Source organism: Rana temporaria, chromosome 4 (assembly GCF_905171775.1).
Source record: "Rana temporaria chromosome 4, aRanTem1.1, whole genome shotgun sequence".
NCBI lineage: Eukaryota > Metazoa > Chordata > Amphibia > Anura > Ranidae > Rana > Rana temporaria.
Window position 1 is genome coordinate 154,288,173 of NC_053492.1, and position 20,220 is coordinate 154,308,392.

A 20,220-nucleotide genomic window follows, 5' to 3' on the forward strand; every position below is an offset into this window, starting at 1 on the left:
AAACGTTGCGTTTATAATCGGACAATCATCTCCTGTATACTTCTTTGCTTCATTATAGCGCTTATTTTCTCTCTTTCCATTTTTGGATGATGGATTGAACAGTGCTCCGTGAGATGATCAAAGCTTGGGATTTTTTTTTATAACCTAAACTTGCTTTAAACTTCTCCACAACTCCATGACCTGTCTGGTGTGTTCCTTGGCCTTCATGATGCTCTTTGTTCACCATGGTTCTATAACAAACCTCAGAGGGCTTCACAGAACAGCTGTATTTATACTGATATTAAATTACACACAGGTGGACTCTATTTACTAATTAGGTGACTTCTGAAGCCAATTGGTTCCACTAGATTTCAGTTAGGGGTATCAGAGTAAAGGGGGCTAAATACAAATGCACGCAACACTTTTCACATATTTATTTGTAAAAAAAAATTAAAGTCATTTATCATGTTCCTTCTACTTCACAATTATGTCACTGTGCATTCATACACCTTTCACATGGACCTGGGATCACTTCTCCCTGGTCCTGGGGATCCCTACTCCACCAAAACTGAGGGTGACACCCTTTTTCACCAGGAATGTCACCCCCACATTCACACATCATTCACACACATAAAACAAATCATAATCACACTAGAAAATCATATAAAAAAAAAATAACCAAAAGAACATCCCAACATATCAATGGCGGCATTAGCTACGCCTGGGCCGGCCACGGGCACGGCCCCTCAGGGGAGACTCATGGGGGGAGCAGGGGAAGGAGGAGCCTCCCCGGGTGGCTGCACACCTGCTGGCCTGCCCTCCAAGGCCACGGCGATCCTGGTCAGGCCCAGAGTGAGGGCTGCCGTATTGGCCTGGACAGCCTGGGTGTTGTCCTGGACAGCCTGGGTCAGGGCAGTCACCTCAAGGGCCATGCCTGTTGTGGCGGCCTGCAGCTCACAAAAGCAATTGATGAGTGCTACAGTATTTGTGCCCACGTCACTGACTGACTCCTTGATGGAGGCCAGGCTCTCCTCCATCTGGGCCAAAGTCCGGCTGACCTGACCCAGATGTTGTGTCTGATCCCTCTGCAGATTTGCAGGCAGGAACTCGGCCGCCCCCCTGGTCTTCTGGGTGGCCTTCCTGCCTGCAGTTGAGTCTTGTGGCCTGGGAGCAGGGGAGCCCCCTGGGGGGGGGCCTGTTAGGGGAGGAGTGGGAGGGGCTACCCCTGATGGTGGCCTGACTGCCTCCAGATGAGGCTTGTGCCCCTGGGGGGGCAGCCCTGTTGGGGGAGGAGTGGGAGGGACTACCCCTGATGGTGGCCTGACTGCTGTCAGCCACAAGGGAATCCTGATCCCAACACAACATCACTTCTCTGGCAATGTCCATCCGATCATCCTCAACCTCCTCCCCCTGAACCTCCTCCCCCTGAACCTCCTCATGAGGGGAGTTGTGGCCACTCCCCTGCCCTGGGGACTCCGGCCTTTCTGGTGGCTCCTCAGCAGCCTGTTGTCCTGGGGGTTGTGCAGCCTGGCCTGATGGCCCAGCAACCTCCTGGCCATCTGTGGAGGACACAAAACATACACAGGTTGGAGGATCCACACACTTGGCACATATTCCCTTCCCCCACCCACACATGCTACTCACCAGATGGAAATAAAAAAAAGCTTACCTGTCCTCACAGGATCATCAGATTCAAAGCCAGGCAGGCCCACCACTTGCTGGCTATGGAAGCAGCGGGCCACCGCAAGTTCCTCCTCAGTCCACCTTACGGTGCAGGGTGGGCCTCCTCCAGTGCCCCTGGCATGGGCTGTTTGCTTGGCCAGGTTCTCACGGACCAGGCTCCTAAGATCATTGATCTTCTTGGAAATCCCACTGGGGGTCCTTGTCTCTCCCCCCCCCTCCGCATTGATCCGATCCGTAATCTCCTGGATTATTGCCCTCTTCCTGGTCGGGGTGATGTCCCGGCTGTCAGGGCCATGCAAAAATCGCCCAAATTGGGTGATAGCCCTGGCCAGTAAGTGCTTCTCATGCACCGAGAAGTTCAGCTTCCTTCTCTTAGGTGCCATCTCACCACACAGCACTCAGCAACAAACAGACACTAAATTCAAACAGAACAAACAAACACAAAAACACACAGAACAAACAGACAAAAAGACACAGAACAAACACAAAAAGACACAGAACAAACACACACAAAAATCAGACAGCAAAAAACAGACACCAAAAAAAAATGAATCTCCCTAATGGGGGCACAGACAGCAATATAAACCTGACAGGTGTTCCAATCCTTCTCCACTTTATCCAAAAGTAGAAAAAGCTTTGCCTTAAGTTATACTTTAAAATCCTGATGCCAATTTCCCAGTATGTGTAGTAGCAAACTAAATCCCCCCAGTTTCCAAACTTCTCAAAATTTAGACATAATGCCCTGTACTTTAGCCGTAGGCTTCTCAATAATAATTTCCCTTTGTGTCTGGGCTATAACCTCTGAAATAGATAAGGTAGCAGTTAACAAAGCTTTCAATATTGTCTGTTTCTTGACAGTCAAGGCATGGGTCACAATGGTACATTGTTGCTTAGTGATCTGGTTGGATTTCTGATTAAGGAGTGTTTCTTGTGGTATCATTGGTAAGGGTTTCTGTTCAAGAGTTCCCAAGAGGGAATATACCTGTGACTATAGGTTGTGTACCAATGGACAGGACCACCGAATATGGAGGAACATGCCAAGGTCTGAACAGTCAAAGAAGCAGGTTGGCTGGGCATCATTGTTAGCGTGAGCTAACCTGACAGACACCATGTATCTTCTAAGTAATACTTTATGGCTGGTCTCAACTGCTTCTTTGTCCCATGAGCCCCTTCCACCTCTTGAGCTTTACTGTTGGTGTACAAAGACATCCATTACAAAATTATGAACAAACTCATGGCTCATGATCAGGGCCGCCATCACGGGGGTACAGGCAGTACACCTGTAAGGGGCCCGGATGGCAACAACCTTTAAAAAAAGATGGAAACCCCCCTTTTTTTATATATGTTTAAATATATATATATATATATATAATTATTATTATTATTATTATTATTATTATTAAAGGGCCCAGAGCTCCTAAGGGCCCCCGGATGGCAACCCCCCCCCCCCTTTTTTTTTATAAAAGCATTCAATTTTTTTAATTTTATCTTTTTTTTTCTTTTTTATATATATATAAAAAAAAAAAAATTATTAAAGGGCTCAGAGGGCCCCATGTGGCAAACCCCTTTTTTTATTTTTTTATAAATGTTTATTTTTTTTATTTTTGTTTTATATATTTTTTTCTATTTTTTTTTTATTAAAGGGCCCTGAGGTCCCCAGTGCCCTGGATGGCAACCCCTTTTTTTTATATTTATATATATATATATATATATATATATATATATATATATATATATATATATATATATAAATGTTTATTTTAATTTTTTTATATATATTTTTTTGTATTTTTTATTAAAGGGCCCAGAGGTTTCTTTTTTATTTTTATTAAAGGGTCCAGAGGTCCCGGGTGGCAACCCCCCTTTTTTTTGTTTGTGTGTATATATTTGTGTATATATATTTTTTAACTACAGGGCCCCAGATGGCAACCCCTCTTTTAAAAAAAGTATATATATATATATATATTTATTTTTTATTTTTTTATTAAAGGGCCCAGAGGTCCCCAGGGCTGCCCCGGATGGCTACCCCCTTTTTTTTATATATATTTTTCTTTATTTCTCCTTTTTTTGTAAAGGGCCCCCCCGGCTTCTTAATTCGCGGCAGCCCCCCCTGCTTCTCAAGTTCAGGCGGCAGCGCCCCCCCCCCCGGTTCTCTGCTCCAGGAGGGCCCATGCCTGAAGCTGTGTAAGGGGCCCCATAATTTCTGGTGGCAGCCCTGCTCATGATGTGCAAAAGACTTCAAGACTTGCATATAGCTTCAGCAACCTTAATCCAGATAGTGTCAGAAAGCCTTCAAACTTTGAAACCAGCTCCTTTGTAAATTAATTCTATCCTGATCTTCAAAATCAAATTTGTCCTCACTTTTTCTTTGTGATGTACAACATTTATATACTCTGTCTCTAAATAATGTTTTTGATAGATGAGCACCTTTTACTTATGAATAAGCAATTGATAAAAAAAGGGAACAAATATAAAATCTTAGATCAGCTAAGATTTTTTTGTGTTTGCAGTTTATCTGTTACCTTTAGATTGTTATTGTCAGAAGACGTATTAGAATAGTGTGTATCACATGAAACACTATATAAAAGAATATTAATACAGCATAGGCAGATTGATGCAGTGTAAAGAAATCCTCACACTCTTAATATAACAATAGTCAATCCACTGTTGCCCCGTACACACAACCGGGTTTCCCAACAGGAAGACTGCGAGAAGAGCTTTTGGCCGGGATTCCAGGACGTTTGTATGCTCCTCGCAGTTTTTCTGATGGGAAAACTGCCCCAAAACCGCCGGACAAAAAAAGAGAACCTGCTCTCTTTTTTCCCGCCCGAATCCCTGGCGGACTTTTTCCCGGTGGAAAAACTCCAATGGAGCATACACACGGCCGGGATCACCGGCCAAAAGCTCTCATCTGAGTTTTCCCGTCGGAAAAAACCCGCTCATGTGTACGGGAGAGCAGGTTCTCGATTTTCCCTTCTGGATTTCCGACGGACCTTGACCCGTTGGGAATCCCGACCGTGTGTACAGGGCATTAAAGTGAGTGAGTGAGTAACTTGTATAGCGCAACAAATGCAAACTTAATCGCCTCAAGGCGCTTTCCGTCCAGAGTCATGCCGGTCCTTCAGAAGAGGTAGGTCTTTAGTTTTTTCCTAAAGGCCTGATGGTTTTCCTCCAAGCGGATGGTAGTGGGTAAAGCATTCCAGAGCCGTGGTCCTTGGACCGAAAATCTACATTCTCCCTTCGATTTGTAGCAGGATTTAGGAATTTGGAGGAGGTCGGTTGACCGGAGAACGCGCTTGGTGACGTAGGGTTTTATTTTCTCGCTTAAGTATTGGGGAGCGTTCCCCTGTATACATTTGTGGGTGAGGCAGAGTGTCTTGAATGTCACCCGATCCTGTACGGGCAGCCAGTGGAGGTATCTCAAGACCGGGGAGACTGATTCCCGCGGCTTTTTACCTGTTACCAGTCTGGCTGCCGTGTTCTGGACGACTTGTAGACGTGAAATCTGGTATTTTGGTAGTCCTAAATAGGGGGAATTTGCGTAGTCGAGTCGTGAGTTGATGATTGTACCAACCACTACTGCCGTGTCCTCTTCTGGGATGAAGGGGATGAGTCTACGTAGCATGCAGAGCAGATGATGAGAACCGCTGATGACTGATCCTATTTGTGCATCCATCGTCATGTCTGAGTCAAAGATGACTCCGAGACTTTTGGCTTTATTGCTTGGCGCGATGGTTTGTCCGAGGATGGTGGGTGGATTTCCTATTTGCGTGAAGGGTGAGTAGTTCTGTTTTGGATCCGTTAAGTTTGAGGGAGCTTTCGGTCATCCAATTGTCAACCAGTGTAAGGCTCTTTCCAAGTTCATGAAATTGCTCTTTTTTGTTAGTGATTCGAATGTAAAGCTGCGTGTCGTCCGCATAGGAGTGGTAGCGCAGGTCCTGTTTGCTGATGATTTTGAGGAGCGGGCGGATGTAGATGTTGAAGAGTATAGGTCAGAGGGGCGATCCTTGCGGGACTCTGCATGTAATCCTTGCGGGACTTCTGCAGTGCAGGCTAGTTCTGCAGTTTATGTTGGTTTGTAATATCAAATCAATACTTTAAAATATACATTATATATCAGGTACTCTAAAGAACTGTACTCTGCAAACAGCCAATTCATAAAGAATTCCATTATCAATACATCAGGAGGCTTCTTGCGATAAGAGAGAAATGCTCTTGCTTGTTCCTGCCAGTGATTTAAAGGAGTAATGAAGATCTGTACATTGGATGGAGATAAAAATAAACAGAGTGTAGGACTGCTCTGGTTAAAGCTGTTTGAGCTTCTTCTCTATGCAGTATTATGTGGATTGGTGCTCGGCTACTGGAGTTGCTTTATTTCACATAATCCATAACAACCCAGGCACTCAGCTGTCAGACAGAACTCGCAAAGCGAGAAAACGCCAAGAGATGAGCAGCATTCCAAGCCTTTTTTGTGCATGTGCGCTGAAGGGGACACATTGAAACTGATAACTTGTGTCATCCTCCCCAAATGCTTACACTTTAGTCTTTTGGCTGAAAGGACGACGGATGATTGCATTAGTATTCTGAAATGCTGTAGGACCATGCTGCCAGAGGATGCTAAATGAGGACTTTCCTTTTTCTGTTTCTTTAGGAACATATAAATAAAATGATCATGACATGGACTCTCAGGTTTAAACTTTCATTTGAGAGCTACAAAGGGAAGTTCTAATGCAGTTCTGTTCTCCTGACTGTTTGCAGGAAAAGACTGCAGCAGACACCAAGACTTGGCCTATTTCAAATATAGCAAAAAAAGAGCAGAGATAATGTACAATGTATTAGGGCCCTTTCACACGGGCGGACCGTATGTCCGCTTTTCATCCATCCGTGTACCGATGAAAAAGGGACAACATCCGATGAAAACCGATCTCACCCGGTTCCGCATTCCTCCGATTCTGCAGATGGAGGAAAACCCTATTTTTCCATCCGTCTGCAGATTGGTTCGAGTGAACACGGACAGACGGACCGTGTTCATCCGATCCCCCCATAGAGGAGAGCAGAGAAAAGACAGGCCGGTCCCTGCACAGTGTGCGGGGACCGCCCTGTCATCCGCCGGCTCAGCGGGGATCAACAGATTACTGATCCGCACCGTGTGAAAGGGCCCTTAATCATCAGAATCCTCCTCCTATATGATTTGTCTAGAGGGAACTGAAATTTGATTGGCTGCTAGGGGCTACAGTACGGCACTGATTGAGTCTGCAGACATGTTTTATCAGTACAGCACTTAGAGCCCTTTCACACTGAGGAGTTTGCTTTTGCATTAACCACTTAAGGACCTCCTCTTGCACATTTACGTCGGCAGAATAGCACGGCTGGGCACATGCACATACAGGTACGTCCTGTGCTAGTACCCAACTGTGGGTCGCAGGGCGCGAAGCTCCAGATCGCCGCTGGAGCCCCGCGATCGGTCCCCGGAGCTGAAGAACAGGGAGAGGTGTGTGTAAACACAGCTTCCCCGTTCTTCACTGTGGCGGCGGCAGCATCGATCATGTAATCCCTTTTATAGGGATTCACAATCGATGACGTCACACCTACAGCCACACCACCCTACAGTTGTAAACACATGAGGTCACACATAACCCCTTCAGCGCCCCCTTGTGGTTAACTCCCAAACTGCAACTGTCATTTTCACAGTAAACAATGCATTTTAAATGCATTTTTTGCTGTGAAAATGACAATGGTCCCAAACTCGTGTCAAAATTGTCCGAAGTGTCCGCCATAATGTCGCAGTCACGAAAAAAAATGCTGATCGCCGCCATTAGTAGTAAAAATAGTTTTTTTATAAACATGCAAAAAAAATATCCCCTCTTTTGTAAACGCTATAAATTTTGCGCAAACCAACCGATAAGCGCTTTTTGCGATTTTTTTTTTACCAAAAATATGTAGAAGAATACGTATCGGCCTAAACTGAGGAAAAAAATAGTTTTTTTATATATTTTTGGGGGATATTTATTATAGCAAAAAGTAAAAAATATTGCATTTTTTTCAAAATTGTCGCTCTATTTTTGTTTATAGCGCAAAAAAAATAAAAACCGCAAAGGTGATCAAAAACCACCAAAAGAAAGCTCTATTTGTGGGAAAAAAAGGACACCAATTTTGTTGGGGAGCCACGTCGCACGACCGCGCAATTGTCTGTTAAAGCGACGCAGTGCCGAATTGCAAAACCTGGCCGGGTCCTTTAGCTGCATTTTGGTCCGGGTCTTACGTGGTTAAACAAAGCGCCTGAAAAGCTCAAGAAAAATGCTTCCCGTTAAAATCAATGCTTTCACATTGGGACTGATGGTGCGGTGAAAAAAAAATCCTGCATGCAGCATCTTTGGAGCATGTTTGGAGAGCTAGTCAACTGAATTCAATGCCTATTGCTGGCAGTTCGTTTGTTTTTCGGACAGTTAATGGGCACAAAATCGATAATCGTTCTGATGTTTTTGAGCCGGAAAAACGAAGGAAAATGTGGAAATTTTCTGCCGAACGAACGATAAATATAAAGGTTAATCTGTTTCCCGTCCGAACTGTCTGCACTAGGTACCGGTATATGTAAAAAAAAAAGATCAAAAAAAGCATTAATTTATCGGTCATTACATGATGGCACTATCACTTGCGCTTTCTGGTTCCTGCAGTTCTGTACAGGTTGCTGTCTGTGTTACCATGATTCTGATTGTGTCTCTGCAGACATGTGTCTGGCTATGCCACTACAATTCCAGTTGTATATCTGTGACCAATTTGGTCTAGTTTTCTTTTTGTGTCAGTATGATGCTTATGCTAACTTTGCAGACATGGTACTGGTTGTGATTGCGTTAATTATAATTCAATGTCTGTAAACATGATCAGAAGCTTGCTATTGTTATAATATTGTAATATTTGGCAAATCATTTAAGTAAATATGTGTATAGAGGGCACAAAGTAGCTGGCCTAGGGGACAAAGTGTACAAATTCAGCACTATGTTTATCATACTTTCATACCATTGTTGCTTTTTGTATTGCCTTATCCAAACCCAAAAGCAAAAATGTAATATATTGCAGTTTACCAATCCTTGGAGGAGTTGTATGGCCACAGCATACAGTTTCATTTTATAACATCAGCATTGTAATAACAAGACAAACAATAGTTGTTTTTGACAATCCAATATAAGTTTGCTTGAAACATCTCCTTGCCATCTCTTTTCACAACTTCCGGGATTCCCTGCATGCTTCCTCTCTGCTGTTCATTTTCAATTTCTAAGGACTACATATCCCATGGTACCTTGCTGCCTGCAAGCAGTGATTCCTGTACTGACTACTCCTCTCAGCACTTCTGTAGTTCAGAAGGCAGGCTCTGTGCAAAGTGTGACATGGCAGTGTCTACTTACAGGGCATAGTGAATGTGTCACAGAATTCAAAGAATAAAATGTGTGGAGATCTTAAAAAAAAATTAACAAACTTCAAAATCATTCAAATTAGCCACTTCAGTGCCAGACACGTTCACCCCCTTCCTGCTCAAGCCAATTTTCAGATTTCAACAGTGTCACACTTAGAATGGAAATTACTCAGTTAACCCCTTCCCGATCAGCCACCGCAGCTGTATGTTGGTTCAACTTTTGACCGCTAGGGGGCGCGCGTGCGCCACCGGAGCTGATGCGCACGCCCGGTGGTCGCGTTGACCACCGGCACCCGCGATCGCGTTGACCACCGGCACCCGTGATCGCTCCACACAGAGACAGAACAGAGATCTGTCAATGTAAATCTGTGCTATCAGGGGTAAGGAGAGAGATCTGTTGTTTATACTAAGTATGAACAATGTTCGCTCTTCTCACCCAGACTATCCCACCCCCCACAGTTATAATCACTCCCTAAGGAACACATTAAACCCCTTGATCTGCCAGTGACATTTACACAGTAATTAGTGCATTTTTATAGCACTGATCGCTGTTTGAATGCTAATGGTCCCAAAAATGTTTTAAAAGTGTCCCATGTGTTCGCCATAATGTTGCAGTCCCCATAAAAAACACTGATCACCGCTATTACTAGTAAAAAAAAAAAGAAAAGAATAATAAAAATCCCATAAATCTTTCCCCTATTTTGTAGACGCTATAACTTTTGCGCAAACCAATCAATATACGGTTATTGTGATTTTTTGTACCATAAATATGTAGAAGAATACATTTAAAAAAAAATTGGGGATATTTATTACAGCAAAAAAATACTAAATATTGTGTTGTTTTCAAAATTGTCGGTCTTTTTTTGTTTATAGTGCAAAAAATAAAAACTGCAGAGGTGATAAAATACCACCAAAAGAAAGCTCTATTTGTGGGGAAAAAATTAATGTCAATGTTGTTTGGGTACAATGTCACAATTGTCAGTTAAAGCGACGCAGTCGTATCGCAAAAAATGGCCTGGTCATTGAGCAAATCTTCCGGGGCTGAAGTGGTTAAGCAACACTGTTCCCATATGGCGTTTTTATCATTTATTGAGACAGATAGAGCATTATTTTGGTGGTATTTACTTACCAATGGGCTTTTTTTATTTTTTGCTGAATAAACAAAAAAAAAAAAAAAACATTTTGAAAAAAAAAATATCTTCGTTTCCGTTAAAAAAATGTTTTAAATAGGTAATTTTTCTTCTTCACGGATGGGCACTGATGAGGCTGCACTGATTTACATTGAAGAGGTGACACTGATGAGCACTGATGTGTATTGATGAGGCGGCACTGATGAGGCGGCACTGATAGGGCTGCACTGATGATTAGGGCACTGTGTAGCACTGCAAAATACTGTACATTGTTCCACTCACAGATCAGGCTCTCTTTCCCTCACACATGGTGTATACAGTACACCCTGAATGAAGGACCACCGAGACACCTTTAGATAGCAGAATTGTCAGTCTGGGGGAAGGAGTGTGTTAGATGGACTAGTAGATTTAGATACACTAACAAATTAAAGCCAACTCCAGCTCATACTTTATAAGCAGTTACAGCAAGCAGTTTATTAAACAAATGTTATTCATAAATAAAAGCTGATCATTTTAGGCACCCCTGTCAGTGTTAAATGGTTTGTCTCATCCCTGTAACTGCTACATGTGCAAGAGAGCTTGCTTGTTTGAGAAATGGCAGACTTCCTGGCTGGATCACCAGGTAAAAAAAAGAAGAAGCCTAAAAAATGTAGTTTTCTTGTTTTCCAGTTTAATACCGCTGTAAACTGGGATGGACTGGGACAGAAATTTGGCCCTGGACTTCATCCAGACTGGCCCACTTTGACAGGTTTCTCCCATGGCGGCCGGACAACTCCCGCACCCCCCCCCCCCGGCCACCCAAGCCCCCTCTCCCCCTTCACTAGCCACTAGCCGTTCTACTTTATTAGTAGAACGGCTGGTACTGGTACTCTTATAGGCAGTACCAGTGGGGAAGCTAGACATTATTTCACCCGGGGCACAGAATCAGTTCGGTGCCCCCCCTTATGGGACAAGATTAGGCAGAAGTGAGAAACTCCCAGGCCGTAGCTGTTGAGTCAGCTGTCTGTCCCCTCCCCCCATGCTCCTCTGTCGTCGTCCCTGCTTCTTTGTTCCCCCCAGGTGAGCGCTGCGGGGAGGGAGAGACAGAGGAGTGGAGGGGTACAGCAGTCCGCTGTCACTGAAGCCGGCCCACTGAGCCATCGGCCCACCGGGAAACTCCCTGTGGTCCCAATGGCCAGTCCATCCCTGGCTGTAAATTATTACTAAAAGTAAAACTTTTTTTTAGCTTTGGATATAAAATTCTGTCAAGTTTTTTATTGCTGTCTTTTCCCCCGTTAGGAAAATTCACCCTCTCTATTTGACTCGTTTACCATTATCACCAAAAGTGACAGAAAGTCACAAATTTCAGGTTGTCGCCAGAACAGGAATATTGGGGAAGTTTTCCAATGGGGACACCACAGTTCAGGTGACAACACAGGATTTCCGCTCTTTTCTTGTTTTGGCTATTGGACAGGAAGTGATGGGAAATCACCCCAATGGGATACAGATGGTAGAAAATTACTAATAAAGGTTACACCCTCCTTTATTAAAAAAAAATAAAAAAAGTTTTTCTATTCCACTTTCGTAGTCTCAGCTGTGCACAGGCCTTTACATATATCAGCTGACTAATGCCGCATACACACGATAGGTTAAACCGATGAGAATGGTCTGATGGACCGTTTTCATCGATCGTGTGTGGGCGCCATCGGTTATTTAACCATCGGTAAAAAAAGCCAACTTGCTTTAAATTTAACCGATGGATTCCTAACCGATAGGTCAAAACCGATCGTTAGTAGGCACGACCATCGGTTAAAAATCCACGCATGCTCAGAATCAAGTCGACGAATGCTTGGAAGCATTGAACTTCGTTTTTTTCAGCACGTCGTCGTCATTGGTTAACCAAATTAAATGGTCCATCGGTCCGTTCTCATCGGATGGACTGATCGCGTGTGCGCGGCATTATGCTCAGGGTTCTCTATCTCTCTTGCTCTATCTTTTGGAAGAGTTGCTGATTTGAAAATGTTGAGTGTTGACAGAACACTAAAAAGTTACTAGTCACTCTTGAGCGTCCATGGCCCATCTGTTGTGGGTGCTCCCCCTTTTCCCCTGCACCAAATTCTTGCTGACTGAGGCCCCGTACACACGACCGAGTTTCTCGGCAGAATTCAGCCAGAATCTCGATCGGAGCCGTATTCCGCCGAGAAACCCGGTCGTGTGTACACTTTTGGCCGAGGAAACCGACGAGGATCTCGTCGGGCCAAATAGAGAACATGTTCTCTATTTCCTCGTTAGTCCATGAGGAAACTTGGCTCGCCGAGATCCTTGGCGGCTTCACAAGGAACTCGACGAGCAAAACGATGTGTTTTGCTCGTCGAGTTTCTCGGACGTGTGTACGGGGCCTCAGAGGAGCCAGAGCTGCTGAATCACATGACTGGACCGGACAGGATTAAAAAAAGGTATTTACGCAGCTCTTTTTTTTTTATATAGGATAGTTAGTTAAAAAAAAGATGTTATACTTACCTGCTCTATGCAACGACATCGCACAGAATGGTCCCTTACCTCCTCTATGGTGGCAGTTCGCCACTGGCACTGTCCGCTCCTCTTTGCCCCAGGTCTCTTCTAAGCAAGTCTGGTGTTAAGGGGGCATCTGTACATGTATTCTCCCAAGCTGGCCTGTGTGCATCCAGGCCAGCACTGCACTGACAGCAACAGAAGCCTGTGAGAGGTATAGTGTAATACTGCTTTAGGAATTCAAAATGTACAACGGTGCCATATCCACTCACATTTAGCATGCAGAATCTTATACCATCTTATCCCCACTGTGTTACCAAGCCCACTAATCACCATGTGGTCACTCCATGCCCCTTACCTAATATTAGTGTATAAATACCCTTTTCCACAAAATACTTGTTACCAGAACTCTTCCTGGTTCTCCATTCCTCAGTGTCAGGAATTCCCCATGCAAAGACACCGCAAAAGGGCCCCATAGTGCTTGGTAACAATTGCACAGTGGAGATAAAATGGTATAAGATTCTGCACGCTAAACGTGAGTGGCTATGGCACTGTTGCACATTTTGGATTCTTAAAGCGCTATTATACTATATATGTCATTTTTGTTTTCAGAGGTTTTTTTATATAAACTTTTGGATGCAAGAAAGAGAAAACATCCCTTAGGCCGCGTACACATGGTAGATCCAACCAATGAGAATGGTCCGACGGAGCGGTCACTCCATGCCCCAAACGACGTTAAAAAAAGGGCGCCGGGCGGTTATTCGTTTCTGAATTGGCGTAAATGCTCATTTGCATATTCGACACGTAAAAAACACGGAAGCGCCACCTAGCGGCCGGCCTGGAAATGCAGCCTAAGATCCGACGGTGTAAGTCACTTACACCTGTCGGATCTTAGGCATATCTATGCGTAACCAGGCCCGGATTTCCCACAAGGCCACTGAGGCCTTGGGGCGGCAGGGCTCCAAGGGGCGGCAGTGGCATGGAGTCCCCCGATGCCCAGAACATACAGTTAAGTGCGGTAAGTTATGGGGGAATCCGCTCGCTCGTTAACAAGTGATTGCGGCGATGTCGTCAAAATCACTTGTAAAATATGTGCTCCCGTCTGTCCTCCCCTCTCCCCCCCACCCCACATGCCTCTCTCTGCTGGCTCTGTCTTCGGGACTCTGTCCTCCCCCCGGTCACCGAGTCTGTCTCCTGTCCCTGCTGCCGACAGTGAGAGGGGAGAGCTGTGCTCTTCCCATCTCAGCTGTGACAGGAGTTCTAGCACAGTGCTAGGACTCCTGTTTTGGAGGTGACAGCATCAATAAAGAGAACATGTCACCTCCAATTGCTATCACACAGGAAGTTGTTTTCTCCTGTGTGATAGCAAAAAAGTTAAGTGAAAAAAAATTGATAAAAAATGAATAAATAATAGGAAATAATAATTAAATTAATAAAATAAAAAAGTAAAGAATAAGAAAAATAATAAGAAAATGATACTAAAATTAAAAAAAGTAAGCGTCAAGCTACAAATAAATAAAAATAAAAAAAGTGATAAAGAAGTAAAAATACAAACAAAACATATTTGAACTAACCGTGCCGCACTTTCTCCGTTGATTGGGGGGGGGGGTTCAGTTGGCGGGGAGGGGGTGCATTGTGGAACCTGGCCTTGGGGCGGCAGGGAGAGCAAATCCGGCTCTGTGCGTAACCTGATTCTATGAATCAGGCGCATAGATACGACGGCCGGACTCAGAGATACAACGGCGTATTAGGAGATACGCCGTCGTATCTTCTTTCTGAATCCGGCCCCATATGACTTTCTGTCATCTCTGTGTCACGTAGAATTATTTTGATCAGCGTGTGTTGTAGAAGTGCTAAACTGTGCTTTGTCAGTACAGTTATGGATGGCTGGAGATCTCTGCGAATGGGCGTCCAGAGGAAGCTGTAATGTGATAATATGAATAGACATGATAACAGGAATGGCCAGAGCAATCAATTGGCTAGGGTTCCAGCACAGGATTTATTACGCTGTGCAGCTTCTCAGCTCACAGCTCCTAGCAATGCATGAGTGACAGGTGCATAAACCGGCTCCCACAAGGACATCTTAACTCCTCTCCTGTGCAAGCTGAACCTGTAACTGCTCCTTTGTTATTCTGTCTAATATCTGCAGGAAGTGCACAGAGGTCAGGAAATGGGAACAGTGGGAAATTATACAATATCTTATGGTAATAAGAGTCTGATTTTAACAAGGGTCAGTTGAGGACCCTTACATATGTCCATGGTTGCACTATAATGCTGGAACAGGATACATTTATGTGAAATGTTTGTTTAATCTTCATTATTTGCAGATCTGAGCAGAACAGTTTATATGAGATGTAATGCATTTTATATAGAAGTGCTATCTTTATTAGTAATTATTTAATTATTTTTAATGCTAAGTCTCTCTCTCGGTATTCATTTAAATTTCAAAATAATAACAAATGTTTGTACTAGCACATTATTTATTTAAAAAAAAACTACAGTATGCTTTATGTTCTTAATTTTTAAACAGCCAACTGTTCTCTATGGGGCGGCCGGATGGACCGCCTGTCCGTTTCCACCCGACTCTCATCCGATCTGCCAGATGGATGGGGAATGGATCCCCATCTGTCTGTTTTTAGCGTCCAGCATCAGATCGGATGTCGGCGGACACAGACACATAGCCGTTGACATCTGCTACTCCAAAGAGAGCAATGGATGGTCTAATTGGGTCAGCCTGTAAAACTGACATGCAAATGAGAAGAAAACTGATCACACACCACAATTGTGATCCAATAAAACGTTCTTCAAGCATGAGAAAATAGCACAGGATAGGTTACAGTTGACATGTTTCACACGTAGGAGTGCTTAATCATAACCCAAAAACAGACAGGCGCACCCGATCAGTCCACCAGTGTGAAAGGGGACTAAAGCTAACACTTTTTAAGCAGTTACAGCAGCAGTTTTTGTTTTTTCCTTTTGAGATAAAGGTTTTACACAAATTAATAAAAGCTGACCATTGTAAGGAATTTACCAAAACTATATAATATGAGGTCAAACCTAATCACATTTAATTTGTATGCAATCAGACAGGCCCTTGCACTACATGGTTGAAGGTAAATCTAAAGGAAATTGAATAAGAAAAATGTATAATATATGGCCAACTTAAGTGATTGTAAAGAGTTCTGTGTTTGCTTGCACTTGAATGAACTCGAAAACTTGACCAAAGCCCATTGTACACATAGGGCCAGATTCAGATAGGTTAGCGGATCTTTAGATCCGCGCAACCTATATGATTTACGATCCGCCGCCGCAAGTTTTTGAGGCGAGTGCTTAATTCAGAAAGCATTTATCTCAAAACTTGCGGCGGCGTATCATAAATCCCCCGGCGGAATTCAAATTCCGCGGCTAGGGGGAGTGTACTATTCAAATCAGGCACGTCCCCGCGCCGATCGAACAGCGCATGCGCCGTCCGGAAATTTTCCCAGCGTGCATTGCTCCAAATGATGTCGCAAGGACGTCATTGGTTTCCACGTTTACGTAAATTACGCCCATCTGTATTTGCGAACGACTTACGCAAACGACGTAAAAAATTCAAATTTCGTCGCGGGAACGACGGCCATACATTGGCTGCGCCTCATAGACCCATGGGTAACTATACGCCAGAAAAAGCCGAACGCAAACGACGTAAAAAAAAAAGCGCCGGGCGGTCGTTCGTTTCTGAATCGCCGTAACTCCTCATTTGCATATTCCTCGCGTATACAAACGGAAGCGCCACCTAGCGGACAGCGTGAGATTGCAGCCTAAGATCCGACGGTGTAAGTCACTTACACCTGTCGGATCTTAGGGAGATCTATGCGGAACCTGATTCTATGAATCAGGCGCATAGATCCGACCGACGGAACTCAGAGATACGACGGCGTATCAGGAGATACACCGTCGTATCTCTTTGTGAATCTGGCCCATAATCACTAAAAGTTATTTTTCAGCTAAGTCTTCTTTATTTGGATTTTTCTAATATGTGCAAAATAGCCTAAGTAAGTATTAAATGGTTTGGGGTTTAATTCTACTTTAAAGCGGGGGTTCACCCGAGAAAAAAATTCTAACATTAGAATGAGGCTAATTGTGGGAAGCAGAATCGGGTGTTTTTTTTTTAAATCAATGCAGTACATACCTTTTTAGAGATAGATGTTCTCCGCGGCTTCCGGGTATGATCTTCGGGACTGGGAGTTCCTATTTGATTGACAGCCTTCCGACTGTCGCATACAGCGCGTCACGAGTTGCAGAAAGAAGCCGAACGTCGGTGCGGCTCTATACGGCGCCTGCGCACCGACATTCGGCTACTTTCAGCAATGCGTGACGCGATGTATGCGATGGTCGGAAGGCTGTCAATCAAATAGGAATGCCCAGTCCCGCAGCCCAAGCCGCGGAGAACATCTATCTCTAAAAAGGTATGTACTGCATTGATTTAAAAAAAAAAACACCCGATTGTGCTTCCCACAATTAGCCTCATTCTAATGTTAAAAATGTGTTTTTCGGGTGAACCCCCGCTTTAAGGTTCTGAGAAAACCTAATGTTTGTTTTCTCCACATCAATTGTCAACCCTGGAGCCCCTCGCCATCTGTATATAAGAAACCTAGGTGACACAGTGGGGTTGATTTACTACAACCGGAGAGTGCAAAATCTGGTGCAGCTCTGCATGGTAGCCAATCAGCTTCTAACTTCAGCTTGTTCAATTCAGTCTTGACAAAAAAAAAATTGGAAGCTGATTTTCTATGGTTTCTATGCAGAGCTGCACCTGATTTTGCACTCCAGTTTTAGTAAATCAACCACACTGTCAGTACTCCCAATACCTATAAATAAAATCCAGGTACGTATTATGTACACTATATTAAAATGTTATGCAAGCGACATATGAAAAAGATTAAAGTTGGCAATGTAGAACCTGAGGCTATTTTGCACATATTAGAAAAATCCAAATAAAGAAGACTTAGCTGAAAAATAACTTTTAGTGATTATTAGCTGGATTCATAGAGATTTACGCCGGCGTATCAGTAGATACGCCGACGTAACTCGTCTCCTACGCCGTCGTATCTTAGGGTGCAATATTTAGGCTGGCCGCTAGGTGGCGCTTTTGTTGAGTTCGGCGTAGAATATGTAAATGCCTAGATACGCCGATTCACGAACGTACGTGCGCCCGTCGCAGTAAAGATACGCCGTTTCCGTAAGAGTTACGCTGCGTAAAGTTAAAGCTGCCCCCTAGGTGGCCTAGTCAATGTTAAGTATGGCCGTCGTTCCCACGTCAAAATTTGAAATTTTTACATTGTTTGCGTAAGTCGTCCGTGAATGGGGCTGGACGTCATTTTCGTTCACGTCTAAACCAATACATCCTTGCGGCGTACTTTGGAGCAATGCACACTGGGATATGTACACGGACGGCGCATGCGCCGTTGTTAATAAACTTCTAATCACGTCAGGTCACGAGTAATTTACATAAAACACGCCCCCCATCCTCATTTGAATTAGGCGCGCTTACGCCGGCCCCATTTACGCTACGCCGCCATAAGTTAGGAGGCAAGTGCTTTGTGAATACAGTACTTGCCTCACTTACTTACGGCGGCGTAGCGTAAATATGATACGATACGCCGCCGGAAAGATGCGCCCGGCTACCTGAATCCAGCTATATGTGTACAATGGGCTTTGGTCAAGTTTTTCGAGTTCATTCGAGTGCAAGCAAACACAGAACTCTTTACAATCACTTATGTTGGCCATACATTATACATTTTTCGAATTCTATTTTCTTTAGATTTACCTTCAACCATGTAGTGCAAGGGCCTGTCTGGTTGCATAAAAATTAAATGTGATTAGGTTTGACCTCATATTATATAGTTTTGGTAAATCGAAAGGAAAATTGTATAAGAAAATTATATGTATGGCGAGCCTTAGGCTAGGTTCCATACAGGAGGTGCATTACTGAACAGAACACCAGGTGAAAACAGATGAAAAAAGCCTACAAAAAGAAAACAAATGCAGCCACCATATCTAATGATTGGTAAGCTGCAATATTTCTGGTTTTGGGTAGAGCGGATCATTACTTTTACAGGTAGGTTCCAGTTTGTGTTGCAGGAGTGCTGTATATACAAACCCTATAAACATACAAAGTTTTCAGGGCTTGCCAAAAGATAGATTGTAACAATATTATTGTTACAGTGTATTTTTTAAATTGGGTCTTTTGCGTGCATATCAGAGGAGGTTTATTTGAAAGGCACGTAAGGTCCATTAACCACTAGCCGACCAGCCGCCACAGTTTTACAGCGGCAGGTCGGCCGTGCGAAACGATGCAATATTACGTAATTTTGCAGTTCAGCCATTAGGGGCGCGTGCGCACCGCCGGCCAGCACCCGCGATCGCTCGTTACAGGGCGAGAACTGGGAGCTGTGTGTGTAAACACACAGCTCCAGGTCCTGTCAGGGGGAGAAATGACTGATCGGCTGTTCATACAATGTATGAACAGCGATCTGTCATTTCCCCAAGTCAGTCCCACCCCCCCTTCAGTTAGAACACACCTAGGGAACATAATTAACCCCTTCCCTGCCAGTGAAATTTTTACATTAATCAATGCATTTTTATAGCACTGATCGCTATAAAAATGCCAATGGTCCCAAAAGTGTCCGAAGTGTCCGCCATAAGGTCGCAGTACCAATAAAAATCGCTGATCGCCGCTATTATTAGTAAAAAAAAAAAAAATATTAATAAAAATGCCATAAAACTATCCCCTATTTCGTAGACGCTATAACTTTTGCGCAAACCAATCAATAAACGCTTATTGCGATTTTTTTTAATTAAAAATATGTAGAAGAATACGTATCGGCCTAAACTGAGGAAAAACATTTTTTTTATATATATTTTTGGGGGATATTTATTACAGCAAAAAGTAAAAAATATTCATTTTTTTTTCAAAATTGTCGCTCTATTTTTGTTTATAGCGCAAAAAATAAAAACCGCAGAGGTGATCAAATACCACCAAAAGAAAGCTCTATTTGTGGGAAAAAAATTACGTCAATTTTGTTTGGGAGCCACGTTGCACGACCGCGCAATTGTCAGTTAAAGCGATGCAGTGCCGAATCGCAAAAAGTAGCCCGGTCATTGACTAACAAAATGATCCGGGGCTGAAGTGGTTAAGGGCAGCCTAGCAAGGAAAAAAATATTATTATTATTTATTTTTTTTAAGAAAATTGCATCACTTTAGTTCCATTTCATTCTGAATTAAAGCAAAATATATTTTTTTTAGTTTGGAATTGAGTGCTGACAGAGAGATTAGAACCCCTTTCAGTTTGTATTGCTGTCTCTGTTAGGGAGATTAAAGGGGTTGTAAAGGTTTGTTTTTATTTTCTAAATGGGTTCCTTTAAGCTAGTGCATTGTTGCTTCACTTACCTTTTCCTTCCATTTCCCTTCTAAACGTTTTTTTTCTTTGTTTTCTTTGTCTGAATTTCTCACTTCCTGTTCCTCCTCAGTAAGCTGCTCAGGCT

General features: G+C 43.5%; 1 protein-coding gene across 1 annotated transcript in view; it reads left to right on the forward strand.

Annotated features, from left to right (window-relative positions):
• The window catches only part of KCNAB1 (potassium voltage-gated channel subfamily A member regulatory beta subunit 1), a 249,664-nt gene that overhangs the window by 201,059 nt on the left and 28,385 nt on the right, over nt 1-20,220 (forward strand). The gene's annotated exons all lie outside the window — the stretch shown is intronic.